The 19,803-nt window shown below is 63.7% G+C and overlaps 1 protein-coding gene across 1 annotated transcript in view; it reads right to left on the reverse strand.

The window, feature by feature from the left end:
- Window positions 1-18,286, reverse strand: part of PRR35 (proline rich 35) — a 78,095-nt gene extending 59,809 nt beyond the window's left edge. Inside the window, exon 1 of the mRNA XM_075010871.1 lies at window positions 18,231-18,286. The gene's annotated coding sequence lies outside the window, so the exon portion shown is untranslated. The remainder of the gene's footprint in view (window positions 1-18,230) is intronic.
- Between the last annotated feature and the right edge of the window lie 1,517 nt (window positions 18,287-19,803).

The raw sequence follows: 19,803 nt of genomic DNA on the forward strand, positions 1-19,803 counted from the left end.
CAAAGCATGTGCCAGGCAAAACTTCCAACAGGCCACCCTCTGAGCACCTGCTAATTCCTTTGGTCTGGATCTGGGAGTGCTGACTCTGCCCTTACCAAGGCCTGACCCCGAAGGAGGCTTTTCCTGCCCAAGAGCTGAGCAAACCCTCAGGGCTGCATCCCGCTGGAGCTGAGTAGTCCATGGCGAGGCCAGTGGAGCAACTGGGGAGCCAGGCACTGCTCAGTGTGTGTGTTCCCAGGCGTGCTGCCCTTGCCGTGCACACTTCGCACTATGGCCTGGAGCCTGAGCCAGCCTCAGAAAAGTGGCCCACCATGGACAGGAGTGGACTGTCGGTAAACTGAGGCAGTGCTAGCCCCTCGGTGAAGCTCAGTTAGCTCCCGCTGTGGGGCTCCCCATTGAATAGAATCATAGAATCCCAGGGCTGGAGGGACCTCAGGAGCCCCCTGCCTACAGCAGGATCAATCCCCAACTAAATCATCCCAGCCAGGACTTTGTCAAGCTGGGACTTAAAACCTCTAGGGATGGAGCTTCCACCCCCTCTCTTGGTAACGCCTTCCAGTGCTTCACCACCCTCCTGGGGAAAAAGCTTTTCCTAAAATCCAACCTACTCCTCCTTCTCTGTAACTTCAGACCATTGCTCCTTGTTCTGCCATCTGCCACCACTGAGAACAGCCCCTCTCCGTCCTCCTTAGCACCCCCCTTCAGGAAGCTGAAGGCTGCTATCAAATCAACCCTCCCTCTTCTCCTCTGCCAACTAGGTAAGCCCGGATCCCTCAGCCTCTCCTCATAGGTCATGTGCTCCGGACACCTAACCATTTTCGTTGCCCTCTGCTGGACCCATTCCAGAGCAGCCACACCCTTCCTACACTAGGGAGCCCAGAAGTGGGCGCAATACTCCAGATGGGGCTTCACCAGTGCCAAGTAGAGGGGAATAACAACTTCTCTAGAACTGCTGGAAATGCTCCTCCTAATGCACCCCAATATGCCGTTAGCCTTCTTGGCTACAAGGGCGCACTGTTAGCCCATATCCAGCCTCTCATTCACTGTAATCCCCAGGTGTTTTTCTGCTGCACTGCTGCTTAGCCGGTCAGCCCCCAGCCTGTAACAACGCTTGGGATTCTTCCGTCCCAAGTGCAGGACTCTGCACTTCTCCTTGGTGAACCACATCAGATTTCTTTTGGCCCAATCCTCCAATTTATCTAGGTCACGCTGGACCCTGTCCCAACCCGCCAAGGTATCTACCTGTCCCCCTAGCTTAGGGTCATCTGCAAATTTGCTGAGGGCGCGATCTGTCCCCTCATCCAGGTGATTAATACAGATGTTGAACAGTGCTGGCTCTAGAACCGTTCCTTGGGGCACTCCACTTGACGCTGACCATTAACCAGACACTATTCCTGATGTTACCTTGGCAAATCTGGTAGCTGACCTATATAACTTTGTTCTCACCCACATTTATTTCCAATATGGGGACAACTTACACCTCCAGTTCATTAATACAGATGTTGTACACTATCGGCCCCAGACCCGACCCTTGGGGCACTCCTCTTGAAAGTGACTGCCAAGCAGACACTGAGCCATTGATCGCGAAACGTTGGACCCAACCAGCTTTCTATCCACCTTACAGTCCATGCATCCAAACCAGACTTCCTTAACTTATGGGCAAGAATATTGTGGGAGACTATCAAAAGCTTTACTAAAGTCAAGCTATATCACTTCCATTGGCTTCCCCACGTCCACAGAGCCAGTTACCTGGTCATAGAAGCTAATCAGATTGGTCAGGAAGAACTTGCCCCTGGTGAATCCATGTTGGCTACTCTTGATCACTTTCCCCTCTTCCAAGTGCTCCAAAGTGGATTCCTTGAGGATTCCCTCCATGATTTTCCCAGGGACTGAGCTAAGGCTGACCAGTCTATCGTTCCCTAGATTGTCCTCCTTCCCTTTTTTAAAGATGGGCCCTGCATTTGCCTTTTTCCAGTCATCCAGAATCTCTCCCGATCTCCAAGAGTCTTCAAAGATAATGGCCAAAGGCTTGGCAATGACATCTGCCAATTCCCTCAGTACCCTCGGGTGCATTAAATCCAGACCCATGGATTTGTGTGCCTGTAGCTTTTCTAAATAGCCCTTAACCTGCTCTTTCCCCACCAAGGGCTGCCCGGCTCCTTCCCATACCGCATCAGCCCCACAGTAACATGGTGACTTCCAGAGCCAACCCGTGCCATCAGCCATCTTCCGGGTGCCTTGCCCACCAGCGTGTGTGTCTGTGGAAGAGAGGCCAGCAGCCCCGAGCCGACAGGAGTGGTGCGAGAAGCAGCTGAATACAGCGGCCTAGAGAAAGCGCTTGCAGCGTGGCCCTGCAAAAAGGTAGGAGCTTGTGGGCTGTGCTGAGGGAACAGGGCCTTATACGCGCTTTGTGAAGAAACAGGATTGAACCAAATGCCGGCTGCCACCGCTTGCATCTCCTCCTCACTAGACAAGCCTGCCAGGCTCCAGGTTTCTGGCCAATTGCTTGGGTGGAAAGGGGCTTGCTCTGCCCCCTTTGCCAGGCTTGGCTATTTAGCGTGCCAGATCTTGGGGTGCGTACGGCCTCTCCACTGTTGGCACAGTGCCCAGTGAAGGGTGGCCCCGTTCTAGGCACTAGGTAATAAACAATAACATCCCTAGAACAGCTCCCTCCCAAAAATGAGCCTCCACCACCTTCTGCAGACATGCCGCCAACCTTCGCTCTCCACTCCTAGCAGCGCATCATGCCCACAGCAGGGAGCTCTCCCCTGGCCCCGCCAGCCCTAAGCCACTCCAGTGAGTAATGACTTTCAGCCGCGAGACAGGCTGAATTTAAACTCCTGCCTTCACTGCCCAGAGCTCTGTGGGCCATTCCCAGACCTGTAGCCATCAAGACTCCCACGGGCAGCATGAAATTAGTAAACTGTTATTTGTGTGTTTCCCTAGAACATCGCCCATGGGGCGTTTTTGTGCTGTCATATATTGTCAATGCTAAGCGTTGGACACTTGCAAAATTGTGCTAAGTAAGAGCCTGGGAGGAGGCAAAGGAGCAGTAACCTGGTTACTGATGGGCCTCAAACTCCAGACAAGGCTTCCAGTGTCACAGCTAGAGATGTGCAACTTTATTCATACGCAGTGCCACATTTACCCTTCTTTTCTGCTCACCATCACTGCTTCTTCCCCCTCCAGACGCTGGCTGAAATTAAATGCTTTTTAATTTTTTTGGTACTCTGTCTTGATTGCAAAGAGTGCCTGGAATGACTCGCTCCTGGAGAGGCTGGGGTTGTGGTGGTGTAACTGATTAAATAAGTTGTGTGGACGGTATTGTTTACCTCGTCTGTTGGATGAGTGGGCAGTTACCGATCATGTTTACTATGGTAATTCTTGGGGACCAACCTACACAGGCCCTGTTGTGCTAGGTGCTGTACAGCCTAAATAGAGTAGTCATATAAAGGACAAGCTTGGCCAGCGGTGATATTCGTAGGCGGGAGATTTGCATTTGGTTTCCCGGGGTGTCTGATGTGTGCGAGGGCTGGTTAGCTCAGCGGTGCCATGGCTGGGCTGTTTGATGGCCAGGGCAGCGGGTTAGACCCTAAGAGTACAGTCAGCTGCGCCAGCCAACTCTGCGCGGCTCACGGAAGTTGCTGGCATGTCCCTCTGGCTCCTAAATGCAGGGGCAGCCAAGAAGGCTCCACATGCTGTCCTACCCTGCACCCCGGCTCGGCAGCTCCCATTGGCCAGGAACTGTGACCAATGGGAGCTGCATGGGCAGTGCCTGTGGAAGCAAGGGGAGCACGTGGAGACCCCCTGGTTTCTTCTGCACCTAGGAGCCAGAGGGACACACTGGCCTTCTCCTGGGCGCTGCCTGAAGTAAGTGCCGTGTAACCTCCCCACTCCTACGCCCCAGCCCAGTGCCCATCTCCTGCTCACACCCCAACATCCTGCCTCAGTCCAGGGCCCCCTCCCACACTGAACCCCTCAGCCCTAGACCGCACCACCCTCTGGCCTCCCAAACCCCTCATCCCCAGCCCCAGAGCGGAGCCCTACCAGCCCCTCTGGAGCCCTGACACCCCCCAGCCCAACTCCACACCCCAGCCAAGTGAAAATGAGCTAATAAGGGATGGTGGGAAGCGGATATGCAGGGGCGGGGCCTAGGAGAAGGGGTGGGGCCTAGGAAAAGGGGCGGGGCCTAGGAGAAGGGGCGGGGCAGCGGTGTTCACATTCCTGCTGTCGGAAAGTCAGCGATGCATACTCCGATAGCTGTGCACTCGCCTGCCCGCACCCGGCTCCCGTCCTTCCCCTCCCGGAGCCAAAGGAAACGGACGCAGCTTCGAAAGAATCAGCCGACAGAAAGGCCAGGCGAGCTGCAGCCTCTCGGGGCCTGTCCTGGCCCCCGCCACTCTTGGGAGATCTGGGAGCCTGCCGTGGCCTTGCCCTGGCTGCTGAGCACGGAGCAGCCCCCGAGGAAGAGGTGCACAGCTCCTTGCCGGCCCAGGACACAGCCTCTGGCGGCCCCAGCCCTCCCTCGGGATGGCCCAGAGGTGCACTGCGCTGCGGGGAGGGGGGTTGCTCTGCTTCACTGCTCCCATCTCGCCCAGGCTCAGCTGAGCTCTTGGAGCCACTGGGCCTGGCTGCTGTTATTGCTGGTTTCTGCAGCCTTCTCGTTCTCTCCCCGAGCGGTTTGGAGGCCCCGTCATTACCCAGGGTCCCCAGCCGCCTGTCAGGGGCCTACAGGCCTCAGCGTCGCCTCGGGCTCACTGGTAACAACCAAGCCAGGCAGCTTGCTCCAGCTTCCACCGCTGTAATTAGCAAGCGCAGGGCGAGGGCCGTGTGCCCCACTGGCTGCGAGCCGGCCACGGCGTCCAGACGCGCTCCCAATTAGCCAACCGCTCAGCTCCCGGCTGCGGTGAGCAGCCCTCACCCGGCCAGCAAAATGCAGGGCCGGAGCCAAGTGTCCTGCCAGGTCCCCCAGCCCTTCTCCGCAGGGCTGTTTAGTGTGACCCCCCTGGCCTCCCTGCACTCGCTCCTCGCTGGCAGTAGCGTCAGGCTGGGTGTGCCTCAGGGCCGTGTTCAAGTGCTCGCTCCTTGCAGGGCCGTTTGGTTTCACTCTGGTTTTTACACGGGGGGTGCTGTGGAACCTGCACGCTGACTGGGTGCTGCCAGCGAGAGAGCAAGTCTCCTCTGCTGAGCGCTGCTCGGCTTTTAGCTCAAGCTGTAGCGGCTCCTGCGTGAAGCGCCACAGGCCGGGGGTTCGAGTCTGCTGTCAGTCACGCTTGGCTACGGCGTATTCCCCTGGTGTCCTCCACAGAAACAGGCGCCTTCCCCTCACTCGCCCAGCCGCCAGGCAGGAGCTTTCCACAGCTCAGCCTGCTGGAAACTGTACAGCCACATGAAGCTTTCCCCACCCACAGCAGCCTGGGACCTGCATCCGTCCCCATCTCCACTGACTGGCTGGGAGGTGATGGCTTCACACCATCAGCAGCAGGAAACCCTTCAGCCCTGCGCAATCCCTCGCTCACACTTGCCCCCCTTCTCTGCAGGAAGCAGCCACATCCCGGGAGCTCCCAAGGTTGGGGTTTAAAGGGTCTGGCACAAAATCACCTCTGGAAAGCAGCTCCCCGTCCCAACTGTCCCCAGCCCCTGCAGCTGCCTCCCACCCCGGCTCCCCATTGCGGAGCCAGGAGAGGCCAGTCCCGGGCCCTGGTTTGAGGAGGCAGTCTGCCATTTGTCCAGCTGAGCGCCCAAAAGACTTCCTGCAAAGCAGCCGCCATTAGCATCTGGCTGATCCTGCCGCAGCCCAGCCGCTGCCAGGCTGTCACTTCCATTAGCACTGGGCCCTGAGCCGTCACAGAGGATGGAGGCTGGGGGAGGGCATGCGGTGGGGCCGTGTGACCGAGACATCCCACCGCTGGCAGTGACCTCGCAGGTCAGCCAGCACTTGCAGAGGACTCCCGCCTTCACCCTGGCCAGGCGGGCAAGTGGGTCCCCTCGCTGGGCGGTGGGCACTGACTGGCCGCGTTTGGGAGGCGTATGGGGTGGCTGTCACATTGCATCAGCGTCTGCCCGGCGCGGTGACTCGGTTAAGTCCTTAGCCGCAGAACCCGTTTAAGGAGTCGGTGATTCACTCTGCCGGCCGGGCAGGTCATTGCCGTGAAACCAGCGTCGGAAGCAGGAGCCGCGGGATGTAAAGGAGAAAGCCAGAGACCCACCTGGCATCCCCCCAGCGCCCCCATGGCCACAGGACTTTAAGGCTGACCGACCGGGGTGGGGGCCCTGGGGGACAGAGGGCCTGGCTGGTGAGCTGGGGACTCTGCCATTGGAGGAGCCCTTAGGTCACAGCCCTGCAGCACTGATTTTTTGGTGTTTTTGCCCTGGTGACAGGTAGCTGGACAGCCTGGCAAGGCCCCCTCCCACCGCTTGCTCCTTGTGTCCCTGGTATCCGGCCACGTGGCTTTGCACCCTGGGAGCTGGGGGGAGGCGCATAGGGCTTATTTCTCCAAGGGGCTCTGTGCCAAAGCCCTGATGAGCGGGGCATCACTTGGGGTGAGCGCCCCTTCCTCTGCCTGGTTTGGGGGTGAGCTCTGTGTCAGCCCTGCTTGTCCCCATGTCTGGCCCACGCACTGCCTCTGGGCCCAGGCACTCATTGGGTCTCTGCTGAACCGCTGCAGTCAGTGACAGCAGCCAGGGCCGGTCCGCCAGCAGTGTCAGAGGGGAGCTCACCAGCCCACCAGCACCACCTGGAGAGCACAGCTCCTTGCACACGCTATCAGCTGGGCAGCGTGTGGCCGCAGCTAGCCTTGGCCCCTGCCCCTAAGGTACTGTGGTGCATCTGGCTTCCTGGGACTAATTCAATGGCATCTTCTCCCCCTCCAGCCGACCTCCTGGACGAGGGTGTCCATTGGGTCCCCCATGCTCACCTGCTCATGTCCCATCTACGCATCTGGCTTTGGCGAATTGCTGGGGGGGGATCAGGCCCTTGGTGGGCAGCCCCTGCCCCCAAAGACCACACTGCCAGGCAGTCCTACGGAGCTGCAGCTGACACCCCTTGGCAACAGCGACATCTGGGCGTGTCAGTCAGCCCTGCCTGCCCTGCGCTATTGTTCCCCTCTCCCCCATTTCAGAATTGCATCCCCATCCTGACTGATGTAATAACATGAGTCCCAAACCCCGTGGCCCAGGCCAGGCAGAAGTCAGGGAGGGAACACAAATGTGCTCACCTGAATTTGCATGTAAGCAGCAGGGAGAGTCTTCAAGCAGGGAGGGAACACAAATGGAAGTTCAAACAGGTAGATAAAACCTAGCAGGGAACATCCTTCCACACGGACTCCTTGTCTCCTGGGGCTGTCAAGAGGGAATGTGGCACTATACAAAGGGAAGGACAAACGCACACACCCGGCTCTCTCCCTGCCCACCTCATTCTGCACACCTGAGAAAACACAAGGGCCCAGCCACTGGAATCCAGGGGAGAGGGCCTGACCCACAGCGTTTGGTCTGTGATCTGCTGGGACATGTGGGGAGAAGGGTCGTTGTGCAACTAAGAGTGTTTCTTAAGCAGCTACCAGGAGTTTTATCTTCATTTTTCTTGTGACCGTTTCTGACTTTAATGCCTCGTAGACTCTGAATGAGACCATCCCGTCACGTAGCCTGACTCCCGCCCCCAGAGCTTCACCCACCCACCGGGATCCTAGACCCCCAACCTCCGGCGCAGATACCAAAGGCTTTGAACCACAATTTCAAGTTGCAAAGCCTCTCCCCGTTGCACTAGCTTACACCTGCAAGTGGCGCATGGCCCTTGCGCTGCAGAGGGAGGTGAAACCCCCAGCCAGGTCTCTGCCAGGCTGAGCCAGGAGAACATTCCCTCCTCCTCTCAGACACGGTGACCCACTCGACCAGGGTGGGCAGGCTGGCCTCAGGTTGCCAGAGTTAGCCCCTGAGCTAAGCCACAGGCCATGGATTTCGTCCCGTCTGGCGGCTGCCCTTTGCCGGGAAGCAGCGGCTGAGCAGCCGGCAGCAGCAGAGGGGCAGCCTGACCAGTCGGCAGGGTGGGGCGCAGCAATTACCCCGCCACAGCCAGAGGAAGGCAGCATATGGTGAGGGGAGGGAAAAGAACTTGTCCCTTTCTGCCCCCCCGGCCCAGCCGTTCCACCCCTGTCACAGTCGGTTTCTGCTGCCTGACTGGCAGGGCCAGGGGCGCCTCTGTGTCACGTCATCCCTGCGCTGCGGCCAGCCGCTCCCCATGGGCCCCAGGCACAGCGCGCGGGTAGCATTCTGTGCCAGCTGCAGTGCTGGGCCCCACGCGCTCTGCCCCCTGCGGCAACCCTCTCCCACTGCCCTGCCCCCCACACGCACTGCCCCACTGCGGCACCCTCTCCCACTGCCCCACTGTGGCACCCTCTCCTACTGCCCTGCCCCACACACACACTGCCCCACTGCGGCAACCCTCTCCCACTGCCCTGCCCCACACACGCACTGCCCCACTGCGGCACCCTCTCCTACTGCCCCACTGCGGCAACCCTCTCCCACTGCCCTGCCCCACACACGCACTGCCCCACTGCGGCACCCTCTCCCACTGCCCCACTGCGGCAACCCTCTCCCACTGCCCTGCCCCACACACGCACTGCCCCACTGCGGCACCCTCTCCTACTGCCCCACTGCGGCACCCTCTCCCACTGCCCCACTGCGGCAACCCTCTCCCACTGCCCTGCCCCACACACGCACTGCCCCACTGCGGCAACCCTCTCCCACTGCCCCACTGCGGCACCCTCTCCCACTGCCCCACTGCGGCAACCCTCTCCCACTGCCCTGCCCCACACACGCACTGCCCCACTGCGGCAACCCTCTCCCACTGCCCCACTGTGGCAACCCTCTCCCACTGCCCTGCCCCACACACGCACTGCCCCACTGCGGCAACCCTCTCCCACTGCCCTGCCCCACACACGCACTGCCCCACTGCGGCACCCTCTCCCACTGCCCTGCCCCACACACGCACTGCCCCACTGCGGCACCCTCTCCTACTGCCCCACTGTGGCAACCCTCTCCCACTGCCCTGCCCCCCACACGCACTGCCCCACTGCGGCAACCCTCTCCCACTGCCCTGCCCCACACACGCACTGCCCCACTGCGGCACCCTCTCCTACTGCCCCACTGTGGCAACCCTCTCCCACTGCCCTGCCCCCCACACGCACTGCCCCACTGCGGCAACCCTCTCCCACTGCCCTGCCCCACACACGCACTGCCCCACTGCGGCACCCTCTCCTACTGCCCCACTGCGGCAACCCTCTCCTACTGCCCTGCCCCACACACGCACTGCCCCACTGCGGCACCCTCTCCCACTGCCCCACTGTGGCAACCCTCTCCCACTGCCCTGCCCCACACACGCACTGCCCCACTGCGGCACCCTCTCCCACTGCCCCACTGTGGCAACCCTCTCCCACTGCCCTGCCCCACACACGCACTGCCCCACTGCGGCAACCCTCTCCCACTGCCCTGCCCCACACACACACTGCCCCACTGCGGCACCCTCTCCTACTGCCCCACTGCGGCAACCCTCTCCCACTGCCCTGCCCCACACACGCACTGCCCCACTGCGGCAACCCTCTCCCACTGCCCTGCCCCACACACACACTGCCCCACTGCGGCACCCTCTCCTACTGCCCCACTGCGGCAACCCTCTCCCACTGCCCTGCCCCCCACACGCACTGCCCCACTGCGGCACCCTCTCCCACTGCCCTGCCCCACACACGCACTACCCCACTGCGGCACCCTCTCCTACTGCCCCACTGTGGCAACCCTCTCCCACTGCCCTGCCCCACACACGCACTGCCCCACTGCGGCAACCCTCTCCCACTGCCCTGCCCCACACACGCACTGCCCCACTGCGGCAACCCTCTCCCACTGCCCTGCCCCATACACGCACTGCCCCACTGCGGCACCCTCTCCTACTGCCCCACTGTGGCAACCCTCTCCCACTGCCCTGCCCCACACACGCACTGCCCCACTGCGGCAACCCTCTCCCACTGCCCTGCCCCACACACGCACTGCCCCACTGCGGCACCCTCTCCTACTGCCCCACTGTGGCAACCCTCTCCCACTGCCCTGCCCCACACACGCACTGCCCCACTGCGGCAACCCTCTCCCACTGCCCTGCCCCACACATGCTCTGCCCCCTGCGGCAACCCTCTCCCACTGTCCTGCCCCACACACGCACTGCCCCACTGCGGCCACCCTCTCCCACTGCCCCACCCCCGCAACGCACTGCCCCACTGTGGCAACCCTCTCCCACTGCCCTGCCCCACACACGCTCTGCCCCCTGCGGTAACCCTCTCCCACTGCCCTGCCCCACACATGCTCTGCCCCCTGCGGCAACCCTCTCCCACTGCCCTGCCCCACACACACACTGCCCCACTGCGGCACCCTCTCCCACTGCCCTGCCCCACACACGCACTGCCCCACTGCGGCAACCCTCTCCCACTGCCCTGCCCCACACGCTCTGACCCCTGCGGCAACCCTCTTCCACTGCCCTGCCCCACACACGCACTGCCCCCTGCGGCAACCCTCTCCCACTGCCCTGCCCCACACACTCTGACCCCTGCGGCAACCCTCTTCCACTGCCCTGCCCCACACACGCACTGCCCCCTGCGGCAACCCTCTCCCACTGCCCTGCCCCACACGCTCTGCCCCCTGCGGCAACCCTCTCCCACTGCCCTACCCCCCCAACGCACTGCCCCACTGTGGCAACCCTCTCCCACTGCCCTGCCCCACACACACTCTGCCCCCTGCGGCAACCCTCTCCGACTGCCCTGCCCCACACATGCTCTGTCCCCTGCGGCAACCCTCTCCCACTGCCCTGCCCCACACACGCACTGCCCCACTGCAGCCACCCTCTCCCACTGCCCTGCCCCCCACACGCACTGCCCCACTGCGGCACCCTCTCCTACTGCCCCACTGCGGCAACCCTCTCCCACTGCCCTGCCCCCCACACGCACTGCCCCACTGCGGCAACCCTCTCCCACTGCCCTGCCCCACACACGCACGGCCCCACTGCGGCACCCTCTCCTACTGCCCCACTGCTGCAACCCTCTCCCACTGCCCTGCCCCCCACACGCACTGCCCCACTGCGGCAACCCTCTCCCACTGCCCTGCCCCACACACGCACTGCCCCACTGCGGCACCCTCTCCTACTGCCCCACTGCGGCAACCCTCTCCCACTGCCCTGCCCCACACATGCTCTGCCCCCTGCGGCAACCCTCTCCCACTGCCCTGCCCCACACACGCACTGCCCCACTGCGGCCACCCTCTCCCACTGCCCTACCCCCCCAACGCACTGCCCCACTGTGGCAACCCTCTCCCACTGCCCTGCCCCACACACGCACTGCCCCCTGCGGTAACCCTCTCCCACTGCCCTGCCCCACACACGCACTGCCCCACTGCGGCACCCTCTCCTACTGTCCCACTGCGGCAACCCTCTCCCACTGCCCTGCCCCACACATGCTCTGCCCCCTGCGGCAACCCTCTCCCACTGTCCTGCCCCACACACGCACTGCCCCACTGCGGCCACCCTCTCCCACTGCCCCACCCCCGCAACGCACTGCCCCACTGTGGCAACCCTCTCCCACTGCCCTGCCCCACACACGCTCTGCCCCCTGCGGTAACCCTCTCCCACTGCCCTGCCCCACACATGCTCTGCCCCCTGCGGCAACCCTCTCCCACTGCCCTGCCCCACACACACACTGCCCCACTGCGGCACCCTCTCCCACTGCCCTGCCCCACACACGCACTGCCCCACTGCGGCAACCCTCTCCCACTGCCCTGCCCCACACACTCTGACCCCTGCGGCAACCCTCTTCCACTGCCCTGCCCCACACACGCACTGCCCCCTGCGGCAACCCTCTCCCACTGCCCTGCCCCACACGCTCTGCCCCCTGCGGCAACCCTCTCCCACTGCCCTACCCCCCCAACGCACTGCCCCACTGTGGCAACCCTCTCCCACTGCCCTGCCCCACACACGCTCTGCCCCCTGCGGCAACCCTCTCCGACTGCCCTGCCCCACACATGCTCTGTCCCCTGCGGCAACCCTCTCCCACTGCCCTGCCCCACACACGCACTGCCCCACTGCAGCCACCCTCTCCCACTGCCCTGCCCCCCACACGCACTGCCCCACTGCGGCACCCTCTCCTACTGCCCCACTGCGGCAACCCTCTCCCACTGCCCTGCCCCACACACGCACTGCCCCACTGCAGCAACCCTCTCCCACTGCCCTGCCCCACACATGCACTGCCCCACTGCAGCCACCCTCTCCCACTGCCCTACCCGCCCAACGCACTGCCCCACTGTGGCAACCCTCTCCCACTGCCCTGCCCCACACACGCTCTGCCCCCTGCGGCAACCCTCTCCCACTGCCCTGCCCCACACACGCACTGCCCCACTGCGGCACCCTCTCCTACTGCCCCACTGCGGCAACCCTCTCCCACTGCCCTGCCCCACACACGCACTGCCCCACTGCGGCAACCCTCTCCCACTGCCCTGCCCCACACGCTCTGACCCCTGCGGCAACCCTCTCCCACTGCCCTGCCCCACACATGCACTGCCCCACTGCGGCAACCCTCTCCCACTGCCCTAACCCACACACGCACTGCCCCACTGCGGCAACCCTCTCCCACTGCCCTGCCCCACACACACACACTGCCCCACTGCGGCAACCCTCTCCCACTGCCCTGCCCCACACACATGCAGTGCCCCACTGCAGCAACCCTCTCCCCACACACTGCCCCACTGCGGCAACCCTCTCCCCCTGCCCTGCCCCACTACTTCCCTATCCCACTACAGCCCCATCCCACCCCACTGCATTGCATGCCCCACACCTCTGCATCTGGGAGAACAAGGCGCTGCCAGACACGCTGCCCCCTGCGGCCCTGTGAGGCTGAGAACCTGGCACGCGGCCTGGTGCTGCTGCGGACACCCCCTGGCACAGCTGCCATGCACTGTGGCTGAGCGCCCACCACGGCCCTGCACTGCACCTGGCTGGGGACCAATCTCTCCGGAGCCCTCTGGCGTCTCGCGCGCCCCTCGCCTGCGCCGCAGACCCCCCCATGCCAACAGGGGCTGGGGGTGGCAACATGCCCCGCCTACAGTGTGGGCCATAACTACCCCCCGACACCCCAGCCCCCCATCCAGCCCATCCCTGTGTGCCGTGCTCATCCCCCACGCCTAGCACCCCATCCGCCCCACCCCTCTGTACAGTATCCATCCCCCACTCCATTTACAGATAGGGAAACTGAGGCACAGGGCAGTGACCAGCCCAACATCCCCCAGCAAAGCAGAGGCAGCCCTGGGGCTTACCCAGCTCCCATGAGTCTGGGTTCAGCACCGGAGCCATCAGGCGGAAGGGCTGGGAGAGCTCAGTGTGCCACAGCCCTTCCCAGGAAAATCGTGGTGGCCGGCTGGCTGGCCGGTGCACCTGTGCCTCTATGGTGAGGGTGAGGCCCCACCTGGTTCATACAGCTCCTCTCGGGGCTTCTGGGTTCAACTGGGCACCGGCCACCTTGTCCCCCTGGCCAGGTAAGCATTGGGCACCTGGGTTCAGATGAGCGTGTGCAGGACACAGGATGCACCGACACGTGAGCAGACTGTCCCAGAGGCAGCAGACGGCCACAGCAGGGGGTGGGATGTGCACAGGGAAGGCGTTCGTGTGCAGGGTGTGAGCCCCAGGTGTGCACCCCCTGGCTGTGCCATGCGGGGGGCCCCTGCCCTGCCATGCTCACTGGCCAGGGTCACCTTCGGAACACGGCTCCGAACCAAAGCTCGGTGGGGCCCTCGACGCCACCCCTATGGGAGCGCAGCAAAAGGAGAACCCCACTGGAAAGAATATCTGCAACCCTCCCCGGCTCTTCCCCAGCCATTTCGCAGGGCCTCGGCTGTTGATTTCGCGCCTCCATGTGCCTGAGCGCTGGCCCTCGGACGGGCCAAGCAGCGCCAGAGCGAGCTGGCACAGAGCAGGCCTCGGGACCCTGCCCGTTGGTGTCACTGTGTGCGGGGGGAGGCGAGATAAATCAGACAAGGTGACAAGCTCAGGTCTGCACGTGGTGCCAACGTGAATACGGGAATGCGTTATCCCCTCCCAGAGCACAAGAGCTGGGCCCCAAAGACCCGGATGGGCAGCAGGTGTAAAACACGCAACAGGACACACCGCAGCCGACCGGCAGCACTCCTGGCCCAAGGCTAGAACTAGGCTCAGAAAAAGACCTGGGTCAGCTCCTGGAGGACGGGTCCATCAAGGGCTCTGAGCCAAGATGGGCAGGGATGCACCAGTGTCCCCTTAACCTCTTCCATCCCCAGGCAGAATAAACTTTGTTCTGTGCACCCAGGCATGTGTGCCACCGGCAGAAACCCAGGTTGGAGGCTGTGGGTGCTGCGGGCGCTTTGTTAATCAGCTGGGTGGCCCCTGGCTCTCTCCTGGGCAGCCACCCACCTGCTCAGCTTCCGGGACCTGCTGGTTGCAACCCTCGGCTCTGGGTGCCCCTCGATTCTGTTTGCCTGCTCTGCTCATGCCCTCTGCAGCAGCTGGCAATCGCCCCTGGCGGTAGACAGGCCGCTGGGCTGCCCCCGGGGGGGCCGTTCTGCTGGCCCGCAGCTGGCTGGCAGTGGGCCTGCTCTCAGAAAGCTCACTGGCGTCTGGAGAGGGGAGAGCACCGGGGAAACGGCTCCCTCCCTTGGTGCCCGGGTCCTGTGTGTCTTGCCTGGGGAGGATTTCTGGCTGGCTCACAGCTACCTGCATTGGGCAGCAGCTGCTCCCTGCGCACCTCTCAGCCAACTTTCAAGTCGCCAGGCGTGGCAACAGGCCAGGCAGCTGCTCGCCCCAGGTGCGCTGTGACGCGTGCGTAGCCGGCGGCCCGGCCACGGCAGGGTCAGCGTCAGGGACCTCAGACTCAGGGGTCGCAGCAGAACAAGGCAGGCTTGCAGACTGGTGGCAAGTGTGCTCCCGGTGCTGAGGGCCTCTGTGTGGGGACCCACGAGAGCCCCGGCGGCTGGGGGGGAATTGCAGGTCGAAGCCAACGCGCGAAGCCCACGACTACAGGGATCACAGCAAACACAGTGACAACAGCAGTCTCAATGGCTGGGCATGGTCCAAACACCCGTGACTTTGGCCTGCGGCTGCCGGGCAAGGTGCAGGGCATAGCTGGGGAGGAAGGACTGGGCTGGCAGGAGCGGGCGGGCAGAACGTGGGTTGGCACTAGCAGATCCCCACGGCAGTGAAGAAGCAGGAACCGCGTGCTCAGGTTACATGCACTGGCCGCACCTGGGACCTGCAGGATGAGCTCATACCGGAGGGATCTGTGGGATTCGAGGCAACATCAGCAGGCTTGGGCAGTGCGGAAATTGGATGCCTCCTCAGAGTTATCACCTGCCCAGAGCCCAGTGCCGCCACGCCCCAGCATCCTGTGGTGGAGGACACCAGTCAGGAGGGCACTTTTCTGCAGAAGCAGCTGCAGGGATCATGTACGGGGGTGTGTTATCAGTCAGGCCAGGGCACCCCCAAGATCCAGTGGCTGGAACTGAAAGCGTTCAGAAAGCGGCTGCCTCGCATGAGAAGTAACAACTGATGGATGCAGCCAGCCCGGGGGAAGAGGGACGTTCTCCATCGCCTGGAGCTTTCAAACCAAAGAGCGGGTTCTAAGACTGGGGCTGATGCGCTGGCTGAAATGCTCAGGCTTGTGTGATGCAATGCAGACTCGATGGTCCTAGTGGGCCCTTCTGGCTGTTAGAAACCGGTAATAGAGTCACAGAGCTAATCACAACTCCGCCACTGGCCCACTGTGTGTCCATTGTTAAGTCACTTAATCCATCCTTGTGCCGTACACCTGCCTCTCTGCCCCTTGCCCACCTGTACGCAGCACAGAAAGCTACTTCACGGCCACTGTGTAAAAGCTGGATTCTGCCTTTTACAAGGGCCTTTGGAATCGCCACCCAGGGATTTATAGAAGGAAGCTCTGGGGGGGTGGGGGTGGGATGCACCTTTCCAACCAACAGAGATTGCAGCATGTCCTGGCCTCAAAGTGTTCAGATGCAGCTTCCTAATTGTCCCAGCGGTATCTCGCCAGCCCCCTCCCCTCCTGTCCCTACGCCCCTGGTGCTAACCTGAGGGTCCCCGACTGCTAAGCCCCGATTACTGACCTGCTATTTGCCTGTCAAGAGTTTGCTCCGCAGACCAAACACCCCCTGTCAGATTAGCGAGTCAGAAGACGTAAGAGAGACCACCGCTGCTAATTTGTACATTAACTGGTTCTGACAGAAATATTTCACAAGTGAAAAAACAGAAAATGTGCCTCAAGAAAACGGCCAGCCTCCAGCCCAGCAAACTTCTGCTTAACTGGTTAGTGCGGAGGGGGGCGGGGGAAAGACACAGAAGAACCCAGGAGCCTGGCAGGCACCAGTCAAGGTGGGCAAAGCCTGAAGCCCGGCTCCCTCTGCCCCCCAGCTCTGGGGCAATAGAGAGTGGGCCACATGCCCAGCTGTGCCAGCAGGTCGGGCCAGGGTTCCCTGTATGCTGAGCACTGGGGCGGCTGCCCAGCAGAGAGTCAAATGCCGCCCGGCAAGCGTGTGTTTCTACCGGTGGTGCACAGCCGCACTTACCTGGGTACAGGCAGCAAAATTTATTCCACGCTTGGATGGAAGGAAATGAGAGAACCCTGGTTCTGGGCCACGTGCGGGAACTCAGGCTGGTTCTAGCCATGGTGAGAAGTTTGGGGCGGGGGCTCAGAGCCCAGCCGGAAGTCCCAGCAGGTTGGGGCGCGGTGGCAGCAGCTCAGGCTCTAGGTTTGCAAATGTTGCCAGCGGCCTAGTGTAGGGGGATGCAGGCAAAGGGGTAGATTCAGCCGCGATGCATGAGGGGGGTGTTCCTGCCAGGTCTCATGCAGCCGCCGGGGCCATTGAGGGTAAGGGGGTGGGTGTGACAGGGGAAATAGAGTCACACTGTTTGAGGGGAGAAACCTTTAAATTGTGCCCCTCCCTCTGCCAGCACGGACCAATCAACTGTGGGTTAATTTAGATTGAGAGGGCGTCACTCAGCGACATACACCCAGCCCCCCAGGGTTCCCAACGCACCCCCCATGCGCTGCCTGGCCCCAGGCCCAGAGGCGCTCAGATGGCAGCGAGGAGGGGAGCCAGGCGCCCCAGGACAGGCGGGCTCAGTGGTGGGATGAACCTGAGCCGCAGGGGAGGACACAGCCGAGGCTGTGCCCTGGACTAGAGGCCGTGCGAATGCAGAGAGTCCCAATGAGAGTCTAACACGTCACTTTGTCCAGGGCACTGGAGGCCCAACCCTGGGGCCTCCAGCACCACGGGCCCTGGGAAATCGCCTTCCCAATGGCGTCAGCTCCACCCGCCCGGCCTCCCTCGGGCCCCTGCCGCATCAGCCCCTTTGGCACAACAGCCTCTGACCTGCCCGCTGCCAAGTCTAACACGAATTCCCGCACACTCCCCCCCCAGCCAGCCCAGCGGCAGCCCACCGCGTCGCCCAGCCTGGTGCCACCTCGCGCGCCCAGGCGCACGTCTGACCATCTGCGTCCCCTGGAGTCCAGCTCTGCTGCCGGCTCTTCCTCGAGCCCAGCGCTCAGGGCCCCAGACGGCACTAGGGGAACACACGCCCAATTGGCAGGGAAGATCTCCAGCATGGCCCTCAGCAGGCTGACTGGCCGCTGAGCACTTGGCTATGGGTCTTACTTCTGTGGGGGCCCTGTGTTCTCCTAGCACCTTTAGTCCCCGGCTGATGTTCACCATTCTGCTGTGCTACCAAACCCAGACACCTGAGCACCTGGGCCTGGGGTTGGGGGGGTTCAGCTCCCCCTCGCCCCGCCAGACTCACGACCCTCAAGGTACCAGCCACTCTACCAGCCAGCCATTCAGTTGCAGTTCTGTGCAAGCCATTTCCTTCAGCCCCGGGAAATCAGGCTCTGCTGCCTCGAGCAGGAGGAGGATTTACTCCCCGGTGCTAGGCGCTGTACATACCCCCGGGGTAGGGGCAGTGTCTGTCAGGCCTGGACCACAGTGGGCTAGAGGACCAGAGGGGAACCAGGCACAGAGGGTGGCAGGGACGCGCCCCACGTCTGAGAACAGGACCCGGACTTCCCGAGTGTATCACCCACTAGGCCACGCTGCCTCTCACGGGGGGCAGCCCCAGCGGGGCGGGGACCAGCCGAGCACTGCCGGGGCGGGGCTGACCTGTGGTAACAGACCTGCGGTTGGCGCTGCCACCTCGCGCACGCCCGGGCCTGGAGAACGCGGCGTGGAGCGCTCGCAGCGCGGACTGCTCGGAGCACGCGTGGGCGGTGCGAGAGCCACCCAGCGGGGGTGGGGCTACCGATGGCCCCGCCCCTCCGCCCTCAGGCCCCGCCCCTCGCCAGCAGCAGCGGGGCCCCGCGTGTGACTGTCGTGTCTCGTCGCCTGCGGAGCGGGCGGTGCGGACAGGCTCGGGCCGGGCCGGGGACCCGCAGGGGGCGCACGCAGCTGCCGGCCGGCCCGGAGGGAAGCGGGGGAGCCGGCGGCGCTCCCCGGCACAGCCCAGCGAGGCCCGGCGGGACGGGTGGGGGCGGTCAGGCGCAGCGGCAGGTCTCTCCCAGCGCCCATCAGAGGCTGCGGCTCCCTGGCCCTGGGGCTCTGCAGGACGCCGCCCCGGAGCGTTAGCAGGGCCGGGCCGGGCCGTCCGCCTCGGCGGCGCTGGGAAACGCTGGCTCAGGGCCAAGGGCAAAGCCGCCCGAGCCAGGGCTGTCCCCGGTGCAGGAGGCCGGACACAGGGCACCCGGGCAGGAGGCTCGGCCGGGACCCCGGGGCGAAGCACCACACGGCCCAGGCCACTTCCTCGGGCGGGCGCGTCTCGGGGCGCTCCCCCCACCCTCGGGGGGAAGCGATGTGTCCCCGCTACCGGCCCCGGCTCTGCCTCCCCCGGCCCGAACGCAGCGGGCGGTGCCCTGGGCCTGGGCAGGTCCACGCAGCCCAGAGCCTGCGGGGCCCCCGTCCCCGGCCGCTCTCCCGAGGCGCCGGGCCGGGCCGGGCGGCCCCTCTCCCGCGGCTGAGCCGCGTGGGCAGGCGCCGCTCCCCCAGCGCGGGGCTCTGCTCTGGCCGCGGCCCCGGGCGGGGGAGGCGGAGCGCGCCGGCTGCGGCCTGATCGGTTGTGGCAGCTTCCCCGCAGCCCGGAGCCAGCCCGGAGCGAGCGCTGAGGACGCCCTTAATTGCTTCCCGCCCGTGACAGCCTGGGCTGAGCAGCTGCCGGGGGGCCGCCGGGCCCCTCTCCCGCCTGGCAGCCGCTTCCAGCCCCACGCTGGCGGCTTCCGGTGGCCCTGACCGCGGGGACGGGGCCCGCCGCCCCCTGCATGAGCTCCCCGGGGCGGCAACAACCCCCGAGTTCCACTGCACGGCCCAAACCTCGACCCAGCCGCCTGGCCCGGGAGGGAGTAGGGGTGGGCGGTCCTTAGCCCCATTTTACAGCAGGGAAGACCAAGGCACAGGGCAATGGCACAATTTGCCCATAAGGATGAGCCGGGGCTCAGCCAGGCCCGACTGGGACCTCGCCACGGCTGCTGGGCCCTGGGCGCCTGCCAGCCCAGCAGGCCAATTCAGTAAACTGGGCTGGGCCCCCAGGCCGGCCAGGACCCATGGCATGGCAGGGGTTACGGGCAGTTCAGACCCCAGAGCATGTCAAGCAGGCCAAGGTGATGACAGACCCAGTGGCACTATTCAGTCGGAAGGGCTAAGAGGATGGCCTAGTGGTCAGAGGCACCAGATGGGGGCCAGGGCACCAGCCAGCCCAGG

This window comes from Carettochelys insculpta, chromosome 16 (genome assembly GCF_033958435.1).
Source record: "Carettochelys insculpta isolate YL-2023 chromosome 16, ASM3395843v1, whole genome shotgun sequence".
Taxonomy (NCBI): Eukaryota; Metazoa; Chordata; order Testudines; family Carettochelyidae; genus Carettochelys; species Carettochelys insculpta.